Below are 22,247 nucleotides of genomic sequence, written 5' to 3' on the forward strand. Positions count from 1 at the left end.
GTCTAACACGGACAGCAGATCCACCTATCACTTCCTTCAATCTGGAAAGCATGACCTGTACTTCCATTCTAAATTTTCCTCTCCTTTTCTTCTATTGTCCTATTCTACGTTATTCTACTACTATCTGCTAGGTGAACTCTCATCAATGATCCCAGAGGATCAAACAATTGTAAACCATCTACCACCACACCACACTGTAAATGCCCAATACCATCTGATCTTGGAAGCTAAGCAGTGGTGGGCTTGGTTAGTACTTGGATGGGAGAACCCTTGGGAATACCAAGTGTTGCAGAATTTTGAGGTCCACTCTGATTACTCTGTGCCTAAAGGCCAGTACACACGGAGAGAGATGTGTGCTGAGTGATCTATCACAGATGGCTCAGCACACAGCGCGATGTGTGCTGAGCAAGGAGGGGCGCTCATTTCACCCAGCGATGAAATTATATTGTGCCTGCATGCATCTAGTACCAGCGATAGCCCTGCGCATCGCTATCGCTGTGGGGCATACACACGGAGAGATCCGTGATTAACTTCTAAAGGCCAGTGCTCACTTGTAGATGTGGGGAGAGATGTGTGCTGAGCTAACCGCAGTGGGTAGATATTCTGTAGTGAGATCACCTATGGCCCCCCCTTTTTCTATGCACTTTATTAATTATTTGATAATTTTTTTTTATATAAATGTAAAGTATTATTATTATCATCATTATTTCTATTTTGATAAGGGACTTGAATTACTGGATTAATCATTTTTCTGTGTTTATATATCCTTTTTTTTTTATATATATATATATATATATATATATATAGTGAGGACTCTAAAATCCCTACTTTTAATCTGGTCTATTAAGTTGATATGAGTAAAATACCTAAAGGGGGTACTCACGGAGCGATATTCTAAGCAATCTGACTAGATTGCTTAGAATATAAACCTGATCGCTCCGTGTGTACCCCTTACAGCGATAGCGATGCGGGACCTCAGAAGCTCTTATACGGCGGACGGACTTATTATGGATCTCAGCCTCACTAAGTTATAAGTGTGCAGCTTCACGGCAGGATCCTGATCATATAAGACCGTTAGCTCCACGGCGGAACCCGGACTCTACGGGACCCCGCAGCGCGGTGGATGTCAGGCGGCCAATTATGGGTCCCAGCTATATCGAGACACAGGATTACAATCCCACTGCCGCTTTGATCTATCAACTAGCACGGCTGCAATCTTGATTTCTGGAATCTTACAGGTACTCACAGTTGGTCATTATTGACCATTTAATCTTCACTGATTGCTAGTTATTATTATTACATCTGAAATTTGAGGAAGTTCAGCTGATTTAACTACCAAATAGGCTGGCTAGCCTAAAAGTTATACCAATTATACATCAATTTCTTGGACTACAAAACAATAAACATTTGATACCTTTTTTGATAATATAAGGTTACTCTATTAAGCTACTTCATAAGAATTTGGATTTATTCTCTAATATTAGAGCTTCTTGGAAACTAAGTTTTATATAGATATTGGTTGATAGTCTAGATGAAATCATTATAGCTTCATTTAATGCTAAAAATATGGTCACTCTGAGGTTATTTTAAATATTTTTATTTTTGAAATATTAAACTTTTTAATAATATAAAAAAACATTAATTGTACAATTTTTCCTTCTGCGCAGATATTGGAAATCTTTGTTTTTGCTTTTATCTAACTATCTGGGTCGGTCCAATTTATCACGCCAATCACACTGTACCTATCTATGTCAAGTTGTCTGATACCAATTATACACACTGACCACAGACCACTGGGTTTTATTGCTATTATGATTACTTTTATAATGTGTGTTGTTTGTATTCTATTTTGGATACTCTGATTTACTGTATATTGAATAATTAAAAGCTATGTTTTAATAATTTCCACACAAAATCTATTCCAAACCTGCAAGAGTGCACCCACTCTTCTGTTTTGTAGTCCAATCGTATCTGCTGACTCTGGGTGCACCACCAAATCAACTACACTAGGATTTTACCTACTAATACTGTCAAATTTTGTTTCTCTATCAATTTCTCATTTATGATATAATGATTAGTGCGGAGTCAAGCCTGTTTTTGAAAATTGAATTTGTTATGCATTATTCACAACTCTTTGTCGTTTTCTAAAATATGGGAACCCTGGACCTCATATTTTCAAATTCAAGCTCCATTTGTTTAATTGTTTGCCCCTCCATGGCTTTTCCCGTCTGGAACCATCTCCCTCAATTCTCCCTTTTTTAGGTCTCTCCCGTGGATTGCCATTCCGCATGCTGGTTCACCACTCCTAACACATTTAGGTAATCTTGTACAGTTTTGTCGGCCCCATCTTAGATGCTCTTTGTTTCCGTTATACCATCCACCACTTGTTATTGTTTCTACTCTCGTTTGATAAATAGAAGTTTCATCCAATTTGATTTTGTTTATTGTACCTAATGTAGGCTTGATTCAATTCAGCGCAAATTGAACAACGCCGGGACTTACTCCAGAGCTATTCAATTCAGTATTTGTTATGTTGGCGAATGCCGGTTCTTACGCCTTAAAAATGGTGTTTAATCACGAGAACTGTCATTCTCTGACTTAAGTGTCGAACACGCTGGTGTTTCTGGCATGCTAAGGGCAGAAAACAGCATTGTGCCAGTAGTTTGGACTGATTTCTGCTTGCACCCCAGGAAGGGTGCGAGAAGATATCCTCAACTCCGTCATAACATCACGCTGAATTGAATAGCTCCGGGGTTTCCTTCCCGGTGCTGTTCAGTTTGCGCTGAATTGAATAGAGCCCAAAGTCTTTAAAAAATAAAAACATAGTATCAGTGTGTATCATGTAAGTCTAGCTGCCACAAGCATTTCTTAGGGTGTTCTGTTTAGCTTTTTGTTATTAAATACTTTTAACTGGGAGTTTTATTACATAATTGGGCAAAATGTCTATACTGTCCATAAAACATACTTCTTATCAATACAGAACATAGGGAATTATTACTGATTTGTCTACTTGCTGAGGAGCCGATGTTTCAGACTTTCTAAAAATGGTGGCTACAGGTCACTTGGTTGGCTTTCTGGCAATAATTTTATCAAATACAGTATATTTATTTAAAATGCTAGGTAGAATCTTTTTGGTTGCTATGTGCAGTCTCCACCTGTCCTCTTTAGAATACTTTTGTACACACAGTGCCCCCCTAAATGATAAAAATATTGTACATTCAAAGCTTTTACTTTACACTGTAGTCATGCACAATAGAAGCATCATTTGTAATTATTGCTAGTAAGCAACCTCAAAACGATTTTTGCAACTTATGTTTGTGGTAACACTAGTGGGTACATAAGAGTAGTTTTTTTTCACAAACACTTTGATACATGATTGTTTATTTGTGAATGACAGTAGCTAAGCAATCGTTTTCAAATAAGTATAGTTCCAGTATTACCTTGATTTTCAGAATAATAATTTACAGTCCTGCAACACTCGTAATTTATACAGAGCAGTTAGAGCTTCTAGTCTAGTTTCACAGCCTGCTTTGCCTTGACAGCTGCATAGATTATAATAATTGTCTTGGCAAATTGAGAGTGTGCCTGGCTCAGTCAGAGAAGCTTTAAATAGTTTTCCTATTTTTTTTGCAATGGTATCACAAATTCCTAACTGAACTACTGCTTCTGGAAATCACCTGCCTTTATACATGTACGTATACTCGGCTGGGTACACATCAGAACGATGTGTTTGTGGCCGATCCATGAGACGACGGGCCGACATATTGTCCCGCCATACACACTGTACGATGCAGTGGTACAACGGTGCACGTTAACGACCTGAGGGAGCATGCGATCGTGGGTACATACTATACGGTCCATGCGATACCTTGTTCCGATTTGACCAGAAACTACATATCGTACCGATGTTGTCCTGGTGTGTACCCGGCCTTAAATTACATGTACATTATAGTGACCAATTTGGATGATTCTGGTCAGCCGGTGCTCTGGCTTCAACCAGATAATGAGGCCTAGTTAGTAGATTTGTCCTAGACTGGCAGAATCCCGGTCATCAGTGAATTATTATAATTGCCTGAAAATGTGACACCTTGCTGATCCCAATTAGAAGAATTGCTATTATTAATTGCTACAACCACAGACTGCTGAATAAATATTTCTATTCCTTTGCCATCCATGTTTAGTGACTTTGTAGGCACCTACACAGTTTTTGTAGGCTAGAGCTATGATTTGTTGAGAATCTCCACCCTTTGCTGAGCTGTTGGTTAAAGCCTATTTCTCTAACGTCCTAGTGGATGCTGGGGACTCCGTCAGGACCATGGGGATAGCGGCTCCGCAGGAGACAGGGCACAAAAGCAAGCTTTTAGGATCACATGGTGTGTACTGGCTCCTCCCCCTATGACCCTCCTCCAAGCCTCAGTTAGGTTTTTGTGCCCGGCCGAGAAGGGTGCAATCTAGGTGGCTCTCTTAAAGAGTTACTTAGAAAAAGTTTTTAGGTTCTTTATTTTCAGTGAGTCCTGCTGGCAACAGGCTCACTGCATCGAGGGACTTAGGGGAGAGATTTTCAACTCACCTGCGTGCAGGATGGATTGGATTCTTAGGCTACTGGACATAGCTCCAGAGGGAGTCGGAACACAGGGCTCGCCCTGGGGTTCGTCCCGGAGCCGCGCCGCCGACCCCCCTTGCAGACGCTGAAGATGAAGAGGTCCGGAACCAGGCGGCAGAAGACTCTCAGTCTTCATCAGGTAGCGCACAGCACTGCAGCTGTGCGCCATTGTTGTCAGCACACTTCACACAGCGGTCACGGAGGGTGCAGGGCGCTGGGGGGGGGCGCCCTGGGCAGCAATGTATAATACCTGTATGGCGAAAAATACATCACATATAGCCCTTGAGGCTATATGGATGTATTTAACCCCTGCCAGATATCTAAAACTCCGGAGAAGAAGCCCGCCGAAAAGGGGGCGGGGCCTATTCTCCTCAGCACACAGCGCCATTTTCCCTCACAGAAAGGCTGGTGGGAAGGCTCCCATGCTCTCCCCTGCACTGCACTACAGAAACAGGGTTAAAACAGAGAGGGGGGGCACTGATTTGGCGATATGTATATATATTAAAATGCTATAAGGGAGGAACACTTATATAAAGGTTGTCCCTGGATAATTATAGCGTTTTGGTGTGTGCTGGCAAACTCTCCCTCTGTCTCCCCAAAGGGCTAGTGGGTCCTGTCCTCTATCAGAGCATTCCCTATGTGTGTGCTGTATGTCGGTACGTGTGTGTCGACATGTATGAGGAAAATATTGGTGAGGAGGCGGAGCAAATTGCCTGTAATGGTGATGTCACTCTCTAGGGAGTCGACACCGGAATGGATGGCTTATTTATGGAAATTACGTGACAATGTCAACACGCTGCAAGCTGGTTGACGACATGAGAGGGCCGGCGAACAAATTAGTATCTGTCCAGGCGTCTCAAACACCGTCAGGGGCTGTAAAATGCCCATTTACCTCAGTCGGTCGACACAGACCCAGACACGGACACTGATTTCAGTGTCGACGGTGAAGAAACAAACGTATTTTCTTTTAGGGCCACACGTTAAGGGCAATGAAGGAGGTGTTACATATTTCTGATACTCCAAGTACCACAAAAAAGGGTATTATGTGTGAGGTGAAAAAACTACCTGTAGTTTTTCCTGAATCAGATAAATTAAATGAAGTGTGTGATGATGCGTGGGTTTCCCCCGATAGAAAATTATTGGCGGTATACCCTTTCCCGCCAGAAGTTAAGGCGCGGTGGGAAACACCCCTCAGGGTGGATAAGGCGCTCACACGCTTATCAGAACAAGTGGCGGTACCATCTACGGATAGGGCCGTACTTAAGGAGCCAGCTGATAGGAGGCTGAAAAATATCCTAAAAAGTATACACACACATGCTGGTGTTATACTGCGACCAGCGATCGCCTCAGCCTGGATGTGCAGAGCTGAGGTGGCTTGGTCGGATTCCCTGACTAAAAATATTGATACCTTTGACAGGGACAGCATTTTATTGACTATAGAGCATTTAAAGGATGCATTTCTATATATGCGAGATGCGCAGAGGGATATTTGCACTCTGGCATCAAGAGTAAATGCGATGTCCATATCTGCAAGAAGATGTTTATGGACACGACAGTGGTCAGGTGATGCAGATTCCAAACGGCACAAAGATGTATTGCCGTATAAAGGGGAGGAGTTATTTGGGGTCGGTCCATGGGACCTGGTGGCCAGGGCAACTGCTGGAAAATCCACCGTTTTTTACCCTAAGTCACATCTCTGCAGAAAAAGACACCGTCTTTTCAGCCTCAGTCCTTTCGTCCCTATAAGAGTCATATCTGCCCAGGGATAGAGGAAAGGGAAGAAGACTGCAGCAGGCAGCCCATTCCCAGGAACAGAAGCCCTCCACCGCTTCTACCAAGTTCTCAGCATGACGCTGGGACCGTACAGGACCCCTGGATCCTACAAGTAGTATCCAAGGGGTACAGATTGGAATGTCGAGAGGTTTCCCCTCTCGCAGGTTCCTGTAGTCTGCTGTACCAATGTCTCCCTCCGACAGGGAGGCAGTATTGAAAACAATTCACAAGCTGTATTCCCAGCAGGTGATAATAAATTTACCCCTCCGACAACAAGGAAAGGGGTATTACTCCACACTATATGGTGGTACTGAAGGCTAGGTGAGACCTATTCTAAATCTGAAAAATTTGAACACTTACAAGGGTTCAAATCCAGATGGAGTCAGTCAGAGCAGTGATAGCAAAGAACAAGGGGACTATATGGTGTCCCGGGACATCAGGGATGCTTACCTCCATGTCCCAAAATTTGCCTTTTCTCACCAAGGGTACCTCAGGTTCGTGGTACAGAACTGTCACTATCAGTTTCAAGACTATGCCGTTGGATTGTCCAAGGCACCCCGGGTCCTTACCAAGGTAATGACCGAAAGGAGGATTCGTCTTCAAAGAAAATGGACGACCTCCTGATAAGAACAAGGTCCAGAGAACAGTTGGAGGTCGGAGTAGCACTATCTCAAGTAGTTCTACGACAGCACGGGTGGATTCTAAATATTCCAAAACCGCAGTTGTTCCGACGACACGTCTGCTGGTCCTAGGGATGATTCTGGATACAGTCCAGGAAAAGGTGTTTCTCCCAGAGGAGAAAGCCAGGGAGTTATCCGAGCTAATCGGGATCCTCCTAAAACCAGGAAAAGTGTCAGTGCATCATTGCACAAGAGTCCTGGTAAAAATGGTGGCTTATTACGAAGCGCTTCCATTCGGCAGATTTCACGCAAGAACTCTTCAGTGGGATCTGCTGGACAAATGGTCCGGATCACATCTTCAGATGCATCAGCGGATAACCCTATATCCAAGGACAAGGGTGTCTCTCCTGTGGTGATTACAGAGTGCTCATCTTCTAGAGGGCCGCAGATTCGGCATTCAGGATTGGATGCTCGTGACCACGGAGGCCAGCCTGAGAGGCTGGGGAGCAGTCACACAAGGAGTGTGATCAAGTCTGGAGAATTCTCTCCACATAAATATACTGGAGCTAAGAGCAAATTTATAATGCTCTAAGCTTAGCAAGACCTCTGCTTCAAGGTCAGCCGGTATTGATCCAGTGGGATAACATCACGGCAGTCGCCCACGTAAACAGAAAGGGCGGCACAAGAAGCAGGAGGGCAGTGGCAAAACTGCAAGGATTTTTCGCTAGGCGGAAAATCATGTGATAGCGCTGTCAGCAGTGTTCATTCCGGGAGTGGACGACTGGGAAGCAGACTTCCTCAGCAGGCACGACCTCCACCCGGGAGAGTGGGAACTTCATCGGGAAGTTTTCCGCATGATTGTGAACCGTTGGGAAAGACCAAAGGTGGACATGATGGCGTCCCGCCCGAACAAAAAAATGGGACAGGTATTGCGCCAGGTCACGAGACCTTCAGGCGATAGCTGTGGACGTCCTGGTAACACCGTGGGTGTAACAGTCGGTGTATGTGTTCCCTTCTCTGCTTCTCATAACCAAGGTATTGAGAATTATAAGACATAGAGGAGTAAGAACTATACTCGTGGCTCCGGATTGGCCAAGAGGGACTTGGTAACCGGAACTTCAAGAGATGCTCACAGAGGACTAATGGCCTCGGGAGCTAAGAAGGGATTTGCTTTCAGCAAGTACCATGTCTGTTCCAAGAGGAACCGTGGCATCGGCCTTTAAGAAAGGACCTGCTCCAGCAGGGACCTTGTCTGTTCCAAGACTTACCGCGACTGCGTTTGACGGCATGGCGGTTTGAACGCCGGATCCTAAGGGAAAAGGCATTCCGGAAGAGGTCATACCTACCCTGGTCAAAGCCAGGAAGGAGGTGACCGCACAACGTTATCACCACATGTGGTAAAAATATGTTGCGTGGGTGAGGCCAGGAGGGCCCCACGAAAAAATTTCAACTAGGTCGATTTCTGCACTTCCTGCAAACAGGAGTGTCTATGAGCCTCAAATTGGGGTCCATTAAGGTTCAAGTTTCGGCCCTATAGATTTTCTTCCAGAAAGAATTGGCTTCAGTTCCAGAAGTCCAGACGTTTGTCAAGGGAGTATTGCATATACAGCCCTTGTGTGCCTCCAGTGGCACCGTGGGATCTCAACGTAGTGTTGGGATTCCTCAAATCATATTGGTTTGAACCACTCAAATCTGTGGATTTGAAATATCTCACATGGAAAGTGACCATGCTGTTGGCCCTGGCCTGGGCCAGGCGATTGTTAAAATTGGCGGCTTTGTCTTACAAAAGCCCATATTTGATTTTCCATTCGGACAGGGCAGAACTGCGGACTCGTCCCCAGTTTCTTCCTAAGGTGGTGTCAGCGTTTCGCCTGAAACAACCTATTGTGGTGCCTGCGGCTACTAGGGACTTGGAGGACTCCAAGTTGCTAGACGTTGTCAGGGCCCTGAAAATATATATATATATAATTCCAGGACGGCTGGAGTCAGAAAGTCTGACTTGCTGTTTATATTGTAGGCACCCAAAAAGCTGGGTGCTCCTGCTTCTAAGCAGACTATTGCTCGTTGGATTTGTAGTACAATTCAGCTTGCACATTCTGTGGCAGGCCTGCCACAGCCAAAATCTGTAAATGCCCATTCCACAAGGAAGGTGGGCTCATCTTGGGCGGCTGCCCGAGGGGTCTCGGCTTTACAACTTTGCCGAGCAGCTACTTGGTCAGGGGCAAACACGTTTGCTAAATTCTACAAATTTGATACCCTGGCTGAGGAGGACCTGGAGTTCTCTCATTCGGTGCTGCAGAGTCATCCGCACTCTCCCGCCCGTTTGGGAGCTTTGGTATAATCCCCATGGTCCTGACGGAGTCCCCAGCATCCACTAGGACGTTAGAGAAAATAAGATTTTACTTACCGATAAATCTATTTCTCATAGTCCGTAGTGGATGCTGGGCGCCCATCCCAAGTGCGGATTGTCTGCATTACTTGTACATAGTTATTGTTACAAAAAATCGGGTTATTATTGTTGTGAGCCATCTTTTTTAGAGGCTACTTCATTGTTATCATACTGTTAACTGGGTTCAAATCACAAGTTGTACGGTGTGATTGGTGTGGCTGGTATGAGTCTTACCCGGGATTCAAGATCCTTCCTTATTGTGTACGCTCGTCCGGGCACAGTACCTAACTGAGGCTTGGAGGAGGGTCATAGGGGGAGGAGCCAGTACACACCATGTGATCCTAAAAGCTTGCTTTTGTGCCCTGTCTCCTGCGGAGCCGCTATCCCCATGGTCCTGACGGAGTCCCCAGCATCCACTACGGACTATGAGAAATAGATTTATCGGTAAGTAAAATCTTATTTTTTGCTTGGTGTCTGTTAATATTTATTCCAACAACAAAAAGTACAAGTAGCACTAAATAACATTCTGTATTAAATATAGTTCTCCACTTGCCCTCTTTCGAAGGTTTGATACCTCTCCCCCAATATATCTTACTTTAATCTCTGCAAAGATCAGTATATATCTTTGTTACTGTATATCACTTGTTTCTGATATATTGAAGTTATAAAATAGTCAAACTTCATTCCATATAACCTGTACTTTTAAATGTACTATTGCCTCCCAGCAATAACAATTTGCTCTGCTGCATCTCAGTCTCATTTATTTTATCTTACTTTGCGTTCTTATCTCATGACTTATTCATGTAAATTAGTGCATGTGTACTAATGAGATACTCCTTTCTAGTGTCCTAACTAAATAAAATGTCGAAGATGTAAAGGCCAGTACTCACCGGCAGATGTGGGAGAGATATGTGCTGAGCGAATCGCTCAGCACACATCTCTACCCCCGCTCAGCACAGCACGATGTGTGCTGAGCGTGCGGGGGGAGATGAGGTGGCCGCTCATTTCACCCAGCGGGTGAAGTGAGCGACCTGCTAGATTGGCCTGCATGCAGGCCAATCTAGCACCATCGATAGCTATCGCTGTGAGGAGTACGCACGGAGTAATCGCTGCTTAAAATCTGAGCAATCTAGTCAGATGGCTTAGATTTTAAGCAGCGATCGCTCCGTGAGTACCCCCCTTAACTGCTGACCGAAAGACAGGGACTTAAGGTGTTTCATTTCAGTGCATGTAATGACCTGTACCAGTCTGATTGCTGTACCTGGGATGTATTTTATGATCTTGATACATCACTCTTTTGTTTTTAAATATAAATGTGTATATATTTACAAACTACATAGGGGTATATTCAATTGCAGTTGAAAGCTGCCGTCTGTCAGAAAGACGTCAGTTTTCGACTTTTTTAGGTCGGAAGGGGTTCCGACCTATTCAAGACACCCCAGAATTTTCCAACAAGTCGGGAATTCTGACTTATCGGAAAGCACGTGGATCGCCGGAATAGCCGTCGATCCATGTGGTTCTGAGAGGAGGAGACGGGGGACAGCAGCGGCTACAGCAGCGTAGCAGGAGGATTGGGCACCGCCGACGCTCACGGCAGCGTCCACCCGGCTCCAGCAAGCGAGGTCCCGCTTGCTGGAGCCGGATGGACGCTGCCATGAGGTCTGGTGGCGGTGCCCCATCCTTCTACGCTGTGCTGTAGCCGATGCTGTCCCCAGTCTCCCCGCTGCTGTCCCTCGTCTCCTTCTCTCAGCTCCCTCATCTCAATCTGACTTTTTTTTTTAAGTCGGATTGAGATGGTCGTAAACGGGGCCAAAACCTGTCGGATTTGGCCGTTCATTGAATAGCCCTTGTCGGATCCATTCCGACAAATGCATGTCAGAATGGATCCAACTGTAATTGAATATACCCCATCTACAGACCTAGAATTCCATCTGGTCTGCCAATTAGGTTTCTACTTTCTCAATTTAGTCTGTACCTAGCTTTGCACCTTTTAAAATACTGTTCTATTCCATATAGTTTACATATGTGCCCTCCTACATCTAGGCTTAATAAGCCACACAACAGGAGATGCCTGGCGTGAGTGAGCTGGTCCTGTGAAACTCCGCTAGCGTTGATGGGGTCTTTTTTTTTAATGTCCAGAATGCGTTTTAGTCTCAAACGCAATGCCACACAACTAGGACACAGAAAGAGAATGTGCTGATTAGTACCGACGCCGGAATCCTGGCATGCAGGTTATATTCCCACTCCATGGGTGTCGTGGACACCCACGAGTGGTAATAGTCCCTCTTATTTGGCTTGCCGACTTTCGGGACTGTAAGGGGGCGGTATTACTGCGTCTGTATTGTAACCGCCTCCCTTAATTTGATATGCAGCAGCTACGTTGTGTAGCACTTTCAGTGTACAGATTCAGTGATGTATGAGGACACATCTGTATGTCTGAAATTAATCATGGAAGTGCGAGAACTACTGAAGTGTCTTCATTACTTATAACACTTTTTATGTGGCAATTTCTCTTAAGTCCTAGAGGATATTGGGGATCCATTTAGTACCAAGGGGTATAAACGGGTCCACTAGGAGCCTTGGACACTTTAAGAAATCAATAGTGTGCACTGGCTACTCCCTCTATGCCCCTCCTACCAGACTCGGTTTAGAAAATTTTCCTGCAGGAGCCGGTCACGCTTATGGAAGCTCCTGAAGAGTTTTCTTCATTTATTTTATCTGTTTGTTGTTTTCAGGCAGGACTGGATGGCACCAGCCTGCCTGCTTCGTGGGACTTAGGAGGGGGAACGGCCCGAACCTCTTGAAGAGTTAATGGTCCCGTTCCCCGCTGACAGGACACTAGCTCCTGAGGGAACTATTCGCTAGCCCCACCACGGCGAGCGTACATTCCCGCAGCACGCCGCCACCCCTATCAGAGCCAGTAGAGTGAAGAGTGGTGAGTACTAAGCCGGCGTCCCGGTTAGCGGGTCGCTGGCCATTATGGCGGCATGAGGGTACGGAGACGCATGGCTTCTAACCGGGGTGGACTGCGTCTCCAGACTCAGTACACAACTGCGTCTAAGTACACTGTACACAGTACCCACAATGGCAAACAAAGCCTTAAAGCGGATCTGACTCCATTTTAAGCACTAAATTACATCGGCAAGTATAAAAAAAGCGGGAAAACCGCACGCCATTGAGGAGGTGGGGCTTTACTATGAGCAGATCCAGCAGCTCACCAGTGCCATTTTCCCTCTGCAGTGGACACAGACGCTGACTTACAGGGATGCGCAGCTCCTCCGGTGTGACTCCAGATTACCTCAGCGGTACCAGGGAGTCATAGTGGGGGGGGGGGGGGGAGCGATTATTAGTGTACTAAGGCCCCTATCTGGGTACTTAGTCTGCAACCCGGCTAAGCTTGGCATTCGCGATAAGGGCGCTATGTGCTGGCTCCAAAATATCTCTGTGTCTACTTGGAAGGGCTCTTTGTGGGTTAATTGTGCTTTTAACCTTTTTCTGTGTGTGTGCTGTCACATTTACAATATGTCAGGCAAAGTGTGTGTTTCATGTACGACAGAGTGTTCCTCTTCCCCAGGGAGCTCATGACTATGTACTCAGTGTAGTGCACCTTCCCAGAATAGCGGGGCTGAACCAGTGTGGCTGGATTCCATTAAAGGAATGATTTCCAATATTTCTAATAAATTGTCCCGCATTGAGAAAGAGACACAATACTTAAGATAGTCTGTGGATAAGTTTATGAACAGAGACTCAGTCCCCAAACATGCGTCTAAGTCCCCTGCCATTTGTCCACAAAAACAAACTCTGGCCCATATCCTGCAGTCTGACTCTGACGCTGAAGGGTCAGACAGGGAGGAGGGTGAGGTGCGGCATGCTTCAGTGGGGGATGCTGCTTTGTCACAGGGAATAGAGGCTCTTATAGAAGCTATCAGAGACGTTCTGCACATTCCTGATAAGGTGACAGAGGAGTGTGAGGAATCTTATTTTAATGTAAAAAAGAAGTCCTCAGTCACTTTTCCTGTGTCAAAGAAATTGTATACCCTGTTTGAAGAACCGTGGGTTACTCCTGATAGGAAATTTAAAATCCCTAAAAGGTTACTCTCACCGTTTTCTTTTCCTCCTGAGGATAGGAAAAAATTGGAAAGTCCACCGATAGTGGATGCATCCGTGTCCAGGCTTTCACGAAAGATTGTATTTCCTGTCCCAGAGACCCATTATAGCATGTGCGTGGATTACTAAAGCCATTGCTAAATGGTCAGGTGACCTAATTGAGGAATTAGATTCCTTATCTAGGGGGGAGATTGTTTTACTCCTGCAACATATACAGGACTCTGTGAACTTTATGGTGGAAGCCATAAAAGAGATAGGCTTTCTTATTGCACGCACCACTGCTATGGCAGTGTCAGCACGCAGGGGCTTATGGCTACGCCAGTGGACAGCTGATGCGGACTACAGGAAAGGCGTGGAAGGCCAACCATTCACAGGAGAGGCCTTATTTGGAGATGGACTAGACAAATGGATCTCCGAAACTACTGCGGGTAAGTCTACATATCTTCCTTCCACAGCTCCCCCAACCAGGAAGGCTTACTCAGCTTCAAATTTACCGTCCTTTCGGACGGCAAGTTTAAGGGTAAAACCAGAGGTGCTTCTACAGCCACCAGAGACGCTAGAGGTAAACCACGCAAACCAGCAACTACCGGTTCTCAGGAACAGAGCTCAAGCTCTGCTTCCTCAAAACCTTCAGCATGACGGTGGACCGCAAAGCCTGGAGGACTGGCAGGTGGGAGCCCGACTAAAATTCTTCAGTCAAATCTGGACAACATCATGTCTCTAGGTCATAGATCTTATTTCCTAGGGTTACAGACTGGAGTTCCAGGAGCTCCCACCTCACAGATTCTTCAAATCAGGCTTACCAGTTTCGCAAGAGGCAAGCATAACTTTACAGGACACCATTCAAAACTGGTACAGACTCGTGTCATTGTTCCAGTTCCACCTCATCTGCAAAACAAGGGATATTATTCCAACTTGTTTGTAGTACCGAAACCAGATGTTCGGTACGTCCAATTCTGAACCTCAAGTTGTTGAACCCGTGCTTAGAGTGTTCAAATTCGAGATGGAGTCTCTGAGAGCGGTGATCTCAGGTCTGGAGGAGGGGGAATTTCTAGTGTCTCTGAATATCAAGGATGCGTACCTCCACATTCCGATCTGGCCACCTCATCAGGCTTATCTACGGTTTGCACTGCAGGACTGTCACTACCAGTTCCAGGCCCTGCCGTTTGGTCTCTCCATGGCACCAAGGATGTTCACCAAGGTGATGGCAGAGATGATGTTTCTCCTCAGAAAACAGGGAGTGAACATAATGCCATACCTGTACGATCTTCTGATAAAGGAACCGTCCAGGGAGAGGTTGCTGGACAGCATTGGTCTCTCAACCAAACTTCTCCAGGATCATGGGTGGATTCTGAACCTTCCAAAATCTCTCAGAGCGAACACGGAGGCTTCCTTTCCTGGGAATGACACTGGACACGGAGTTGCAGAAAGTGTTCCTTCCGTTGGAAAAGGCATTAGTAATCCAGTCAATGGTTCGGGATGTCCTGAAGCCACCCCGGATATCAGTGCATCTATGCATTCACCTTCTAGGGAAAATGGTGGCCTCTTACGAGGCACTTCAGTACAGAAGGTTTCAGGCAAGACCCTAACAGCCCGATCTGTTGGACAAATGGTCCGGATCGCATCTTCACATGCACCAGAGGATCCGTCTGTCCCCAAAGCCAGGATCTCCCTTTTGTGGTGGCTACAGACTTCTCACCTCAAGGGTCGGGGGTTCGGAATTCAGAATTGGATTCTGCTAACCACAGACGCAAGTCTCAGAAGTGCAGGAGCAGTCACCCAAGGGGTGCAGTTTCAAGGAAGATGGTCAAGTCAGGAAGTTGTCCTTCCAATCAACATTCTGGAACTCAGGGCCATATACAACACCCTTCTGCAGGCTTCAGCTCTTCTTCAGGATCGGGCCATTCAGGTCCAGTCGGACAATGGGACGGCAGTAGCGTACATAAACCAACAGGGTGGAACGAAAAGCAGAGCAGCAATGTCAGATGTGTCAAGGATTCTCCTCTGGGTAGAAAAACACGCTGTGGCATTGTCAGCGGTCTTCATTCCGGGAGTAGAGAACTGGGAAGCAGACTTCCTCAGCAGACACGACCTGCACCTGGGGGAGTGGGGCCTTCACCTGGAATGGTTCAGGTGCTTGACAAGTCGATGGGGATATCCACAAATCGACATGATGGCCTCTCGTCTCAACAAGAAGCTCAAGCGGTATTGTTCCAGGTCAAGAGACCCACAGGTGGTGGAGATAGATGCTCTGATGACTCCATGGGTCTATCAGATGGTGTACGTGTTTCATCCACTTCCTCTGATCCCAAGAATTCTAAAGAGAATAAGAAGGGAAAAGGTTCAAGCAATATTCATTGCTCCGGACTGGCCAAGAAGGGCCTGGTACGCGGATCTTCTGGAGATGCTCCTTGAAGATCTGTTTGCCTCTGCCTCTTCGCGAGGATCTTCTGCAACAGGGCTCGTTCATCTATCAAGACTTACCGCAGCTACGTTAAACAGCATGGAAGTTGAACGGCTGATTCTAGCCGGGAGAGGGATCCCTGACAAGGTTATCCTGACTATGATCCAAGCCAGAAAGGGGGAACATGTAAACATTACCACTGTATTTGGAAGAAATACGTGTCTTAGTGTGAGAGCAGAAAATTTTCTGCGGTGGAATTTCATCTGGGCCGTTTCCTACTTTTTCTGGATGTGGGCCTACGTCTGGACTCCATAAAAGTCTAGATTTCGACCTTGTCCATTTTCTGTCAGAAACAATTGGCTTCTATTTCTGAGGTCCAGACATTCTTGAAAGGTGTGCTGCACATCCAGCCTCCCTTTGTGCCTCCCATGGCACCTTGAGATCTCAATTTGCGTTGTCTCACAAAAGCCCCTATTTAATTTTCCATGAAGACAGAGCTGAACTCGGAACTCGTCAGCAATTTCTTCCTAAAGTGGTGTCTGCGTTTCACATCAACCAACCTATTGTGGTTCTGGTTGTTACCGACACCTCTGCTAATTCAAAGTCTTTGGCTGTTGTGAGGGCTTTGAAGGTGTATGTAAAGCGAACAGCCCGTCACAGGAAGTCGTACTCGCTGTTTGTTCTTTATGATCCCAATAAGATTGGGTGTCCTGCTTCAAAGCAGTCCATTGCACGCAGGATCAGGTTTACTATCCAGCATGCTTATTCCACTACAGGATTGCCGGTTCCATAATCTTTACAGGCCCACTCGACTAGGTCTGTGGGTTCTTCTTTTTGGCGGCGGCCCGGGGTGTCTCGGCTTTACAGCTCTGCCGAGCAGCTACTTGGTCAGGTTCGAACACGTCTGCAGAGTTCTACAAGTTCGATACTTTGGCCTCTGAGGACCTACAGTCTAGTCAATCAGTTCTGCAGGAACCTCAGCACTCTCCCACCCAGTTTGGGAGCGTTGGTACTTCCCCGTGGTACTAAATTGATCCCCCGTATCCTCTAGGACATAAGAGAAAATAGGATTTTAATTACCTACCGGTAAATCCTTTTCTCTTAGTCCGTAGAGGATACTGGGCGCCCACCTGGTGCTTCGTTCTTGCTGCAATGTTACTCTGTTAAGTATTGTTGTTTGGTTCAGCTGTTGCTGTTCCTGTTTCAAGTTTGGTTAGCATGGCTTTCCTCTTGTTTGTGTGTGCTGGTTTGTAATCTCACCACTTTTATTATCTATCCGTCTCTCAAAGTATGTTAGTCTCCTCTGGCACAGTTTCCTAGACTGAGTCTGGTAGGAGGGGGATAGAGGGAGGAGCCAGGGCACACTATCAAATTCTTAACATGCCCAAGGCTCCTAGTGGACTTGTCTATACCCCATGGTACTAAATGGATCCCCAGTACCCTCTACGGACTACGAGAAAAAGATTTACCGGTAGGTAATTAAAATCCTATTTTTTATGTGCGCTGGATGCTGCGATGTATATAGGGATGAGAGCGGATCACCTAAATGGCAAAGAATTTAAATAATATCAGGAAAAAACTGTGCATGCCCCTTCCAGAGCAGCGAATACCTCTGTAACTGCTCCCCCTCATCCCCATGCCACCATGCCTGTCTGCTCCTATTGGCTGCATACAACAGACACTGCTACCATTGTCATCCATCTCTGTGTATCTCTGTGAAACAAAATGCTCATGTCAACAGTATAGAAAACATTGCAAAGGAGAATTTATGCTGAATTTTTTTTTTTTTTTTTTTGTTACACTTCATAGATATTTTGTTGTATCTGTTGGGAACACTTTTTTTGTAAAGCCTTTAGATGGGTACATGATGAATTTAACTGAGACAACATTGATGTCCTGAATTGAAAAGACTAGTCACATGGATAATCAAGTCACAGGGTGTCTTGAGCAATGGAAAATAGAGGCATCCATTTAATGTAGACTAGAGAGCTTCAGGCAAGCGGGTGGGGAAGACAGGAAGCAAATGCCTTTAGTGTCCATTGATTAGTGTATGTGTATAAGCATCTTCAGAAGAACAGGGAGGCAATGAAATATTAATAGTAAGGAATTTCTGTTTTACTTTCCGAGGTGCAGACAATGTGCTTGTGGCAGCACGCATGGATAACTGGAAATAAGCTGCAATGGAAACGCCTTCACCAGAGGTAAGACCTACCTTTTTCTTTCTTACTTTTATGTAAGTAAACTAACATTCATAGATGCTAACCTGCCTCTTCTGGCTAGTGTCACACACATCCTATTCTGCTCGTATTTGATTATTCTGCACTCACACATGCTAGTGAGTGGTGTTCTATAACTAGTATTTGTAGCGTTTGAGAGGACTAGTTATAAAATACCAGCTATATTAGTAGGACTCTGTAGGAGTGAGTTATGCAGCATGTTTAGAAATAGGCCTTTGTAACTAGTTTTGAGTTCTTTTACTGGAATTTTTTTTTTCTTGCATTATAGCTGTTTCAATATTTAAGTTGTTAAATACTAAAAGCAGCTACAAATCCAGTAAAGCAAGCCTTTTCATTTATTCATGTTAAGCACCGCCTTGTAGCACCAGCACATAAAGTAGTTCCAGAACGAATTAGCGCTTGAAACAAACTCTTTTGATTGGCTAAATGGTTCTTGCACCTATTAACATCTCTAATATTATATTAAGAAATAAGGAGTATTATGGTACCTATGGTCAGAGCTGCAGACCAGGGACAGCAGCCGCCACTGGTTGTCATACAGATTTACAGTTGTATGCACATTTTGTAAAATCTGGAATGGTAAGTACACATACTATTACGTGGCCTCATCTTTTAAATGCTTCTTGGGCTCTGGGTATTCTTCATGTTTGTTACATGATCTCAGTATGCTTAGTCTCTTTTTAATTACTCCAATAAAGGGCATTTTTTAGCTATAGATTTATTCCCATACACCTAATCACAGTATGCTATGGGGTGCAAGACACCTGGCATGAGTGAGCTGCAGAAAGCTTTTTTTATTTCCGAATTTGCTTAGTTGGAACGCATTGCAAATAAGACACAAATTCAGCCTAAAGAAGATGTTTGGTGCAAGAAGAGTTTCGCGGGAGCTGGCGTATAGAGAAGGGCTGGTTGGTGCAACTGCAGCACTAGTCTATGCGGAAACATCTTTACTTATAGTTTTACCTCCTCATAGAACTTAATACAGCTTGTGAACCACAGTGCTATCTATCCATAACTTTCAATTATATCTATTTTGATGCCAAATCTACTTTGCACCCCACCTTGTATATCATATTTAAGCTGTTCCTTTTTTTCCATTTGTTCTGAACTGCGTGCCGACCATGGGGGCCAGTGGGAACATACAATCCCTCTGCTACTGGTACACCCTTCTCAGCAGCCAACTAATTGGTTAATTAGTTTGTGTGGGCCCAGGTACTTTGTCATCTTTTACCCAAAGTAAAAGTCCCTTTCCTCCATTTTGCCCAGCCATGTGATGTGAACACAGAAATGGGAAAGGATTGCTTGGCTGTCGGACCAAGCAGTAGGATTGGTCTGTGTGTGGGTGCTGCCAGCTGCACTCTGACAGCATGCGACTTGCAACTACCAATGGCTGATATTTTATCTACTCAATCACAGGTGGCAAACTTCCTGTGTGTGTTAGATTCCGTGCACGCTACTGCATAACCCACTCATTAACTGCTGTGATTGCATGAGCCACTGTACTGAGAAGACCAGCTGCTGCAGCATATTTATAAATAAGTTGAAATAAAGACAAGTAGGTGTGTGCCCAGTGGCATAACTATACTATATCAGCACCTGCTCCTATTGATACTTGTCTGCAAACTTTGGAGCAGGGCTTCATTTCCTCATGGTAGATATGGTTAATTGTCAATTAATAATATGCCCTTTCATTTGTATTTGTTGACATGGTCTTTGCAAAATGTCAATTCCTCTATGAAGGCTTGTTCTGTGTTTATCAACCCAATATTACATATTCTGTTAATATCCCATACTTCAGATTGAGGAGGGATTCACATCTGATGCATACAAAGAAACATAGAATTTTGACGGCAGATAAGAATCACTTGCCAGGATTGGATCAGTTTGATTCGACCTACTCACCCATTGCTTTCTTATGTTTAGAGAGGTCTGGTTCCTCGTGGACGTTAAACGGAGTGGAGACACCCCAGGAGAGGGACCTTACCTGGCTATCTCCTGCAGGAGCGAGCAGGAGTGGTTACAATTTCAACTATAGTACGTTGTCCATGGGCAGCACCATGTTTTTTTTTAAAAAGATGTGTTTCTGAAGAACCCAGATAACGGTCAGTGTGGGTTTTTTTTGTGGTGACTGATCTGCCCAGTAATAATTCACCAATTCTAATATTGATAATTTTACCATATGAATGTAAGCAATACTGCACCATAATCCCTTACTTTTTTTCATTTGAGAGTGCTCAGTAGAAAATGCCATCACAACCATGTTTGCCTCATGTATAATAATATGCTCTACTTGACATTGTGTATCCAGTGAGTACTAGGTCTCATCGTACAATGATTATAATATCCCAAAGTCTCAGAGGAATACCCAGCCTGGATCCAGATATCCGTTGACACGTTTCATTATTGTTGACTTTTCAAAGCATGGGTTGAAGTTATGCGAAAAATTGCACAACTACAACCCTTTAAACTGACATGCGGGGGGAAGCGCCAAGCACAGGGCATGTCTGCCCCACATGCCGCCCCCCCCCCCCCTTCCCCGCTAACATGTGAGTGCATGTTACCCGCTACCCGACAACTTTCGGGTTACAGCGGCTGTCTGTGACGTCATACAGCCGCGGCGGCCCTCCAAGCAAACATTCCGGACACACCTGCGTTGTCCGGACCGCACCCACAAGTGGTGCATCGACACCCACAAAACAGGACGCCGAAGCCCCGTCATCGCCCCCTAACAGGACTTAGACTGCGTTCTGAAGAGAACGCAGTTTAAGACCATGCATGTACTTGCGTACGCACACATGTGCTAAAAAGTGCTTCATAGTGATTGCAGCACAATTGCGATTCATACTGAATCGCCCCCATTGTGTGGACTCTTCCATTAATAATTTACCTTAAGGCATTTTTTTACAGTATGTATATTTTGAGTACTGGTGCTCTGTATCATAGGTTACTATACATGTGTATGGAGAATTAAATGTTTGGGTTTTCTCTATTATTTTCTAATAAATGTTTACATTCACTGGATTATGAGCATTTTCTTTAAATGACCAATACTGTTCTTTTTTTTTTTTTTTTTGTTAAAGGCATATAGTTCAGGTTTTTTATGTAACTCCAGTAACTGTACGCATACTATTGCAAGGTAGACTAATTTCCGCTTTGGGGTTTGTTTATACCTGTATTACATAAGTATGTGGTGGAATTCTGTTTAACTAGACGGGGGGAAAACACATTTTGCTCCTGTGATCCTGGGCAAACTTCCAAGAACTGACACTAATTACAGTAGCTTTTTACAGTCTAATGCAGTGAATTTCAACCTATTTTTAACTCACGGCACACCATACAATATTCTAAAATGGCCATGGCATACAATCAGACCCCCACGGGAAAAACCCCACATATTGCCCCCCCCAGTCAAAAAAAAATCCCACACATACATTGGCCTCCACAGGAATAAAACCACACACTTACGTTACTCCTCATTGAAAAAGCATTGCTCCCCACATAAATGAATCGCATTGCTCCCCACATAAATGAATCGCATTGCTCCCCACATAAATGAGTCACATTGCTCTCCACATAAATGAATCACATTGCTCTCCACAGGAAAAATAAAATAACAAATAATTGTCCCCTACCTGTCATCTGTCCTCCTCCCTGTTCTTCAGCGGCGGGGCTTGCTCACAGCGCTGCGAGTACTGAGCAGTGGGCGAGCAGTAAGGTGTGGATGCAGGTGGGCTGACGACGTCTCCATGGCATAGGTCACGGCCCGTGCACGACTGATCCTCCCTTAAGAGCCCAGCGCTGCCTAGGCTCCCAGTTAGTTTTGAAGGCGCTGGCAGCATCTCTGACTCTGCGGCATACCATACAATCGGTTACGGCACACCAATTGAAAAACCCTGGTCTAATGTAAGAAACTAGTCTACGTGCACTTTCCGGTTCTGCTCAATTGAAGAAAGTACCCCTCTTGTACTAGAATGCATATATCTGATAGTAGTTGCTGTTGCTCATGTCCTGTCCTACACACAGCTGTTTGTGGTTGTTGTTAGTGTGTGCAGCTATGGAAAGTTATATTCCTTCACATCAAGCCTGTGCTCATCTGCTATTGTGATGTCGGCAT

The 22,247-nt window shown here is 45.0% G+C and overlaps 1 protein-coding gene and 1 pseudogene across 8 annotated transcripts in view; both read left to right on the forward strand.

The window, feature by feature from the left end:
• Window positions 1-22,247, forward strand: part of FAM135A (family with sequence similarity 135 member A) — a 325,004-nt gene that overhangs the window by 85,547 nt on the left and 217,210 nt on the right. For 4 of the 8 annotated variants that reach the window (XM_063916771.1, XM_063916768.1, XM_063916780.1 and 1 more), the window contains exon 2: window positions 18,030-18,097. The exons of 1 other annotated variant lie outside the window; for it this stretch is intronic. The gene's annotated coding sequence lies outside the window, so the exon portion shown is untranslated. Of the gene's footprint in view, window positions 1-18,023; window positions 18,098-20,147; window positions 20,168-22,247 lie in introns of those variants that run through there. 3 more of the 8 variants (XM_063916772.1, XM_063916769.1, XM_063916778.1) reach the window with 2 other exon arrangements.
• On the forward strand, window positions 177-295 carry LOC134911953 (5S ribosomal RNA; annotated as a pseudogene).

Source organism: Pseudophryne corroboree, chromosome 4, assembly GCF_028390025.1.
Source record: "Pseudophryne corroboree isolate aPseCor3 chromosome 4, aPseCor3.hap2, whole genome shotgun sequence".
NCBI lineage: Eukaryota > Metazoa > Chordata > Amphibia > Anura > Myobatrachidae > Pseudophryne > Pseudophryne corroboree.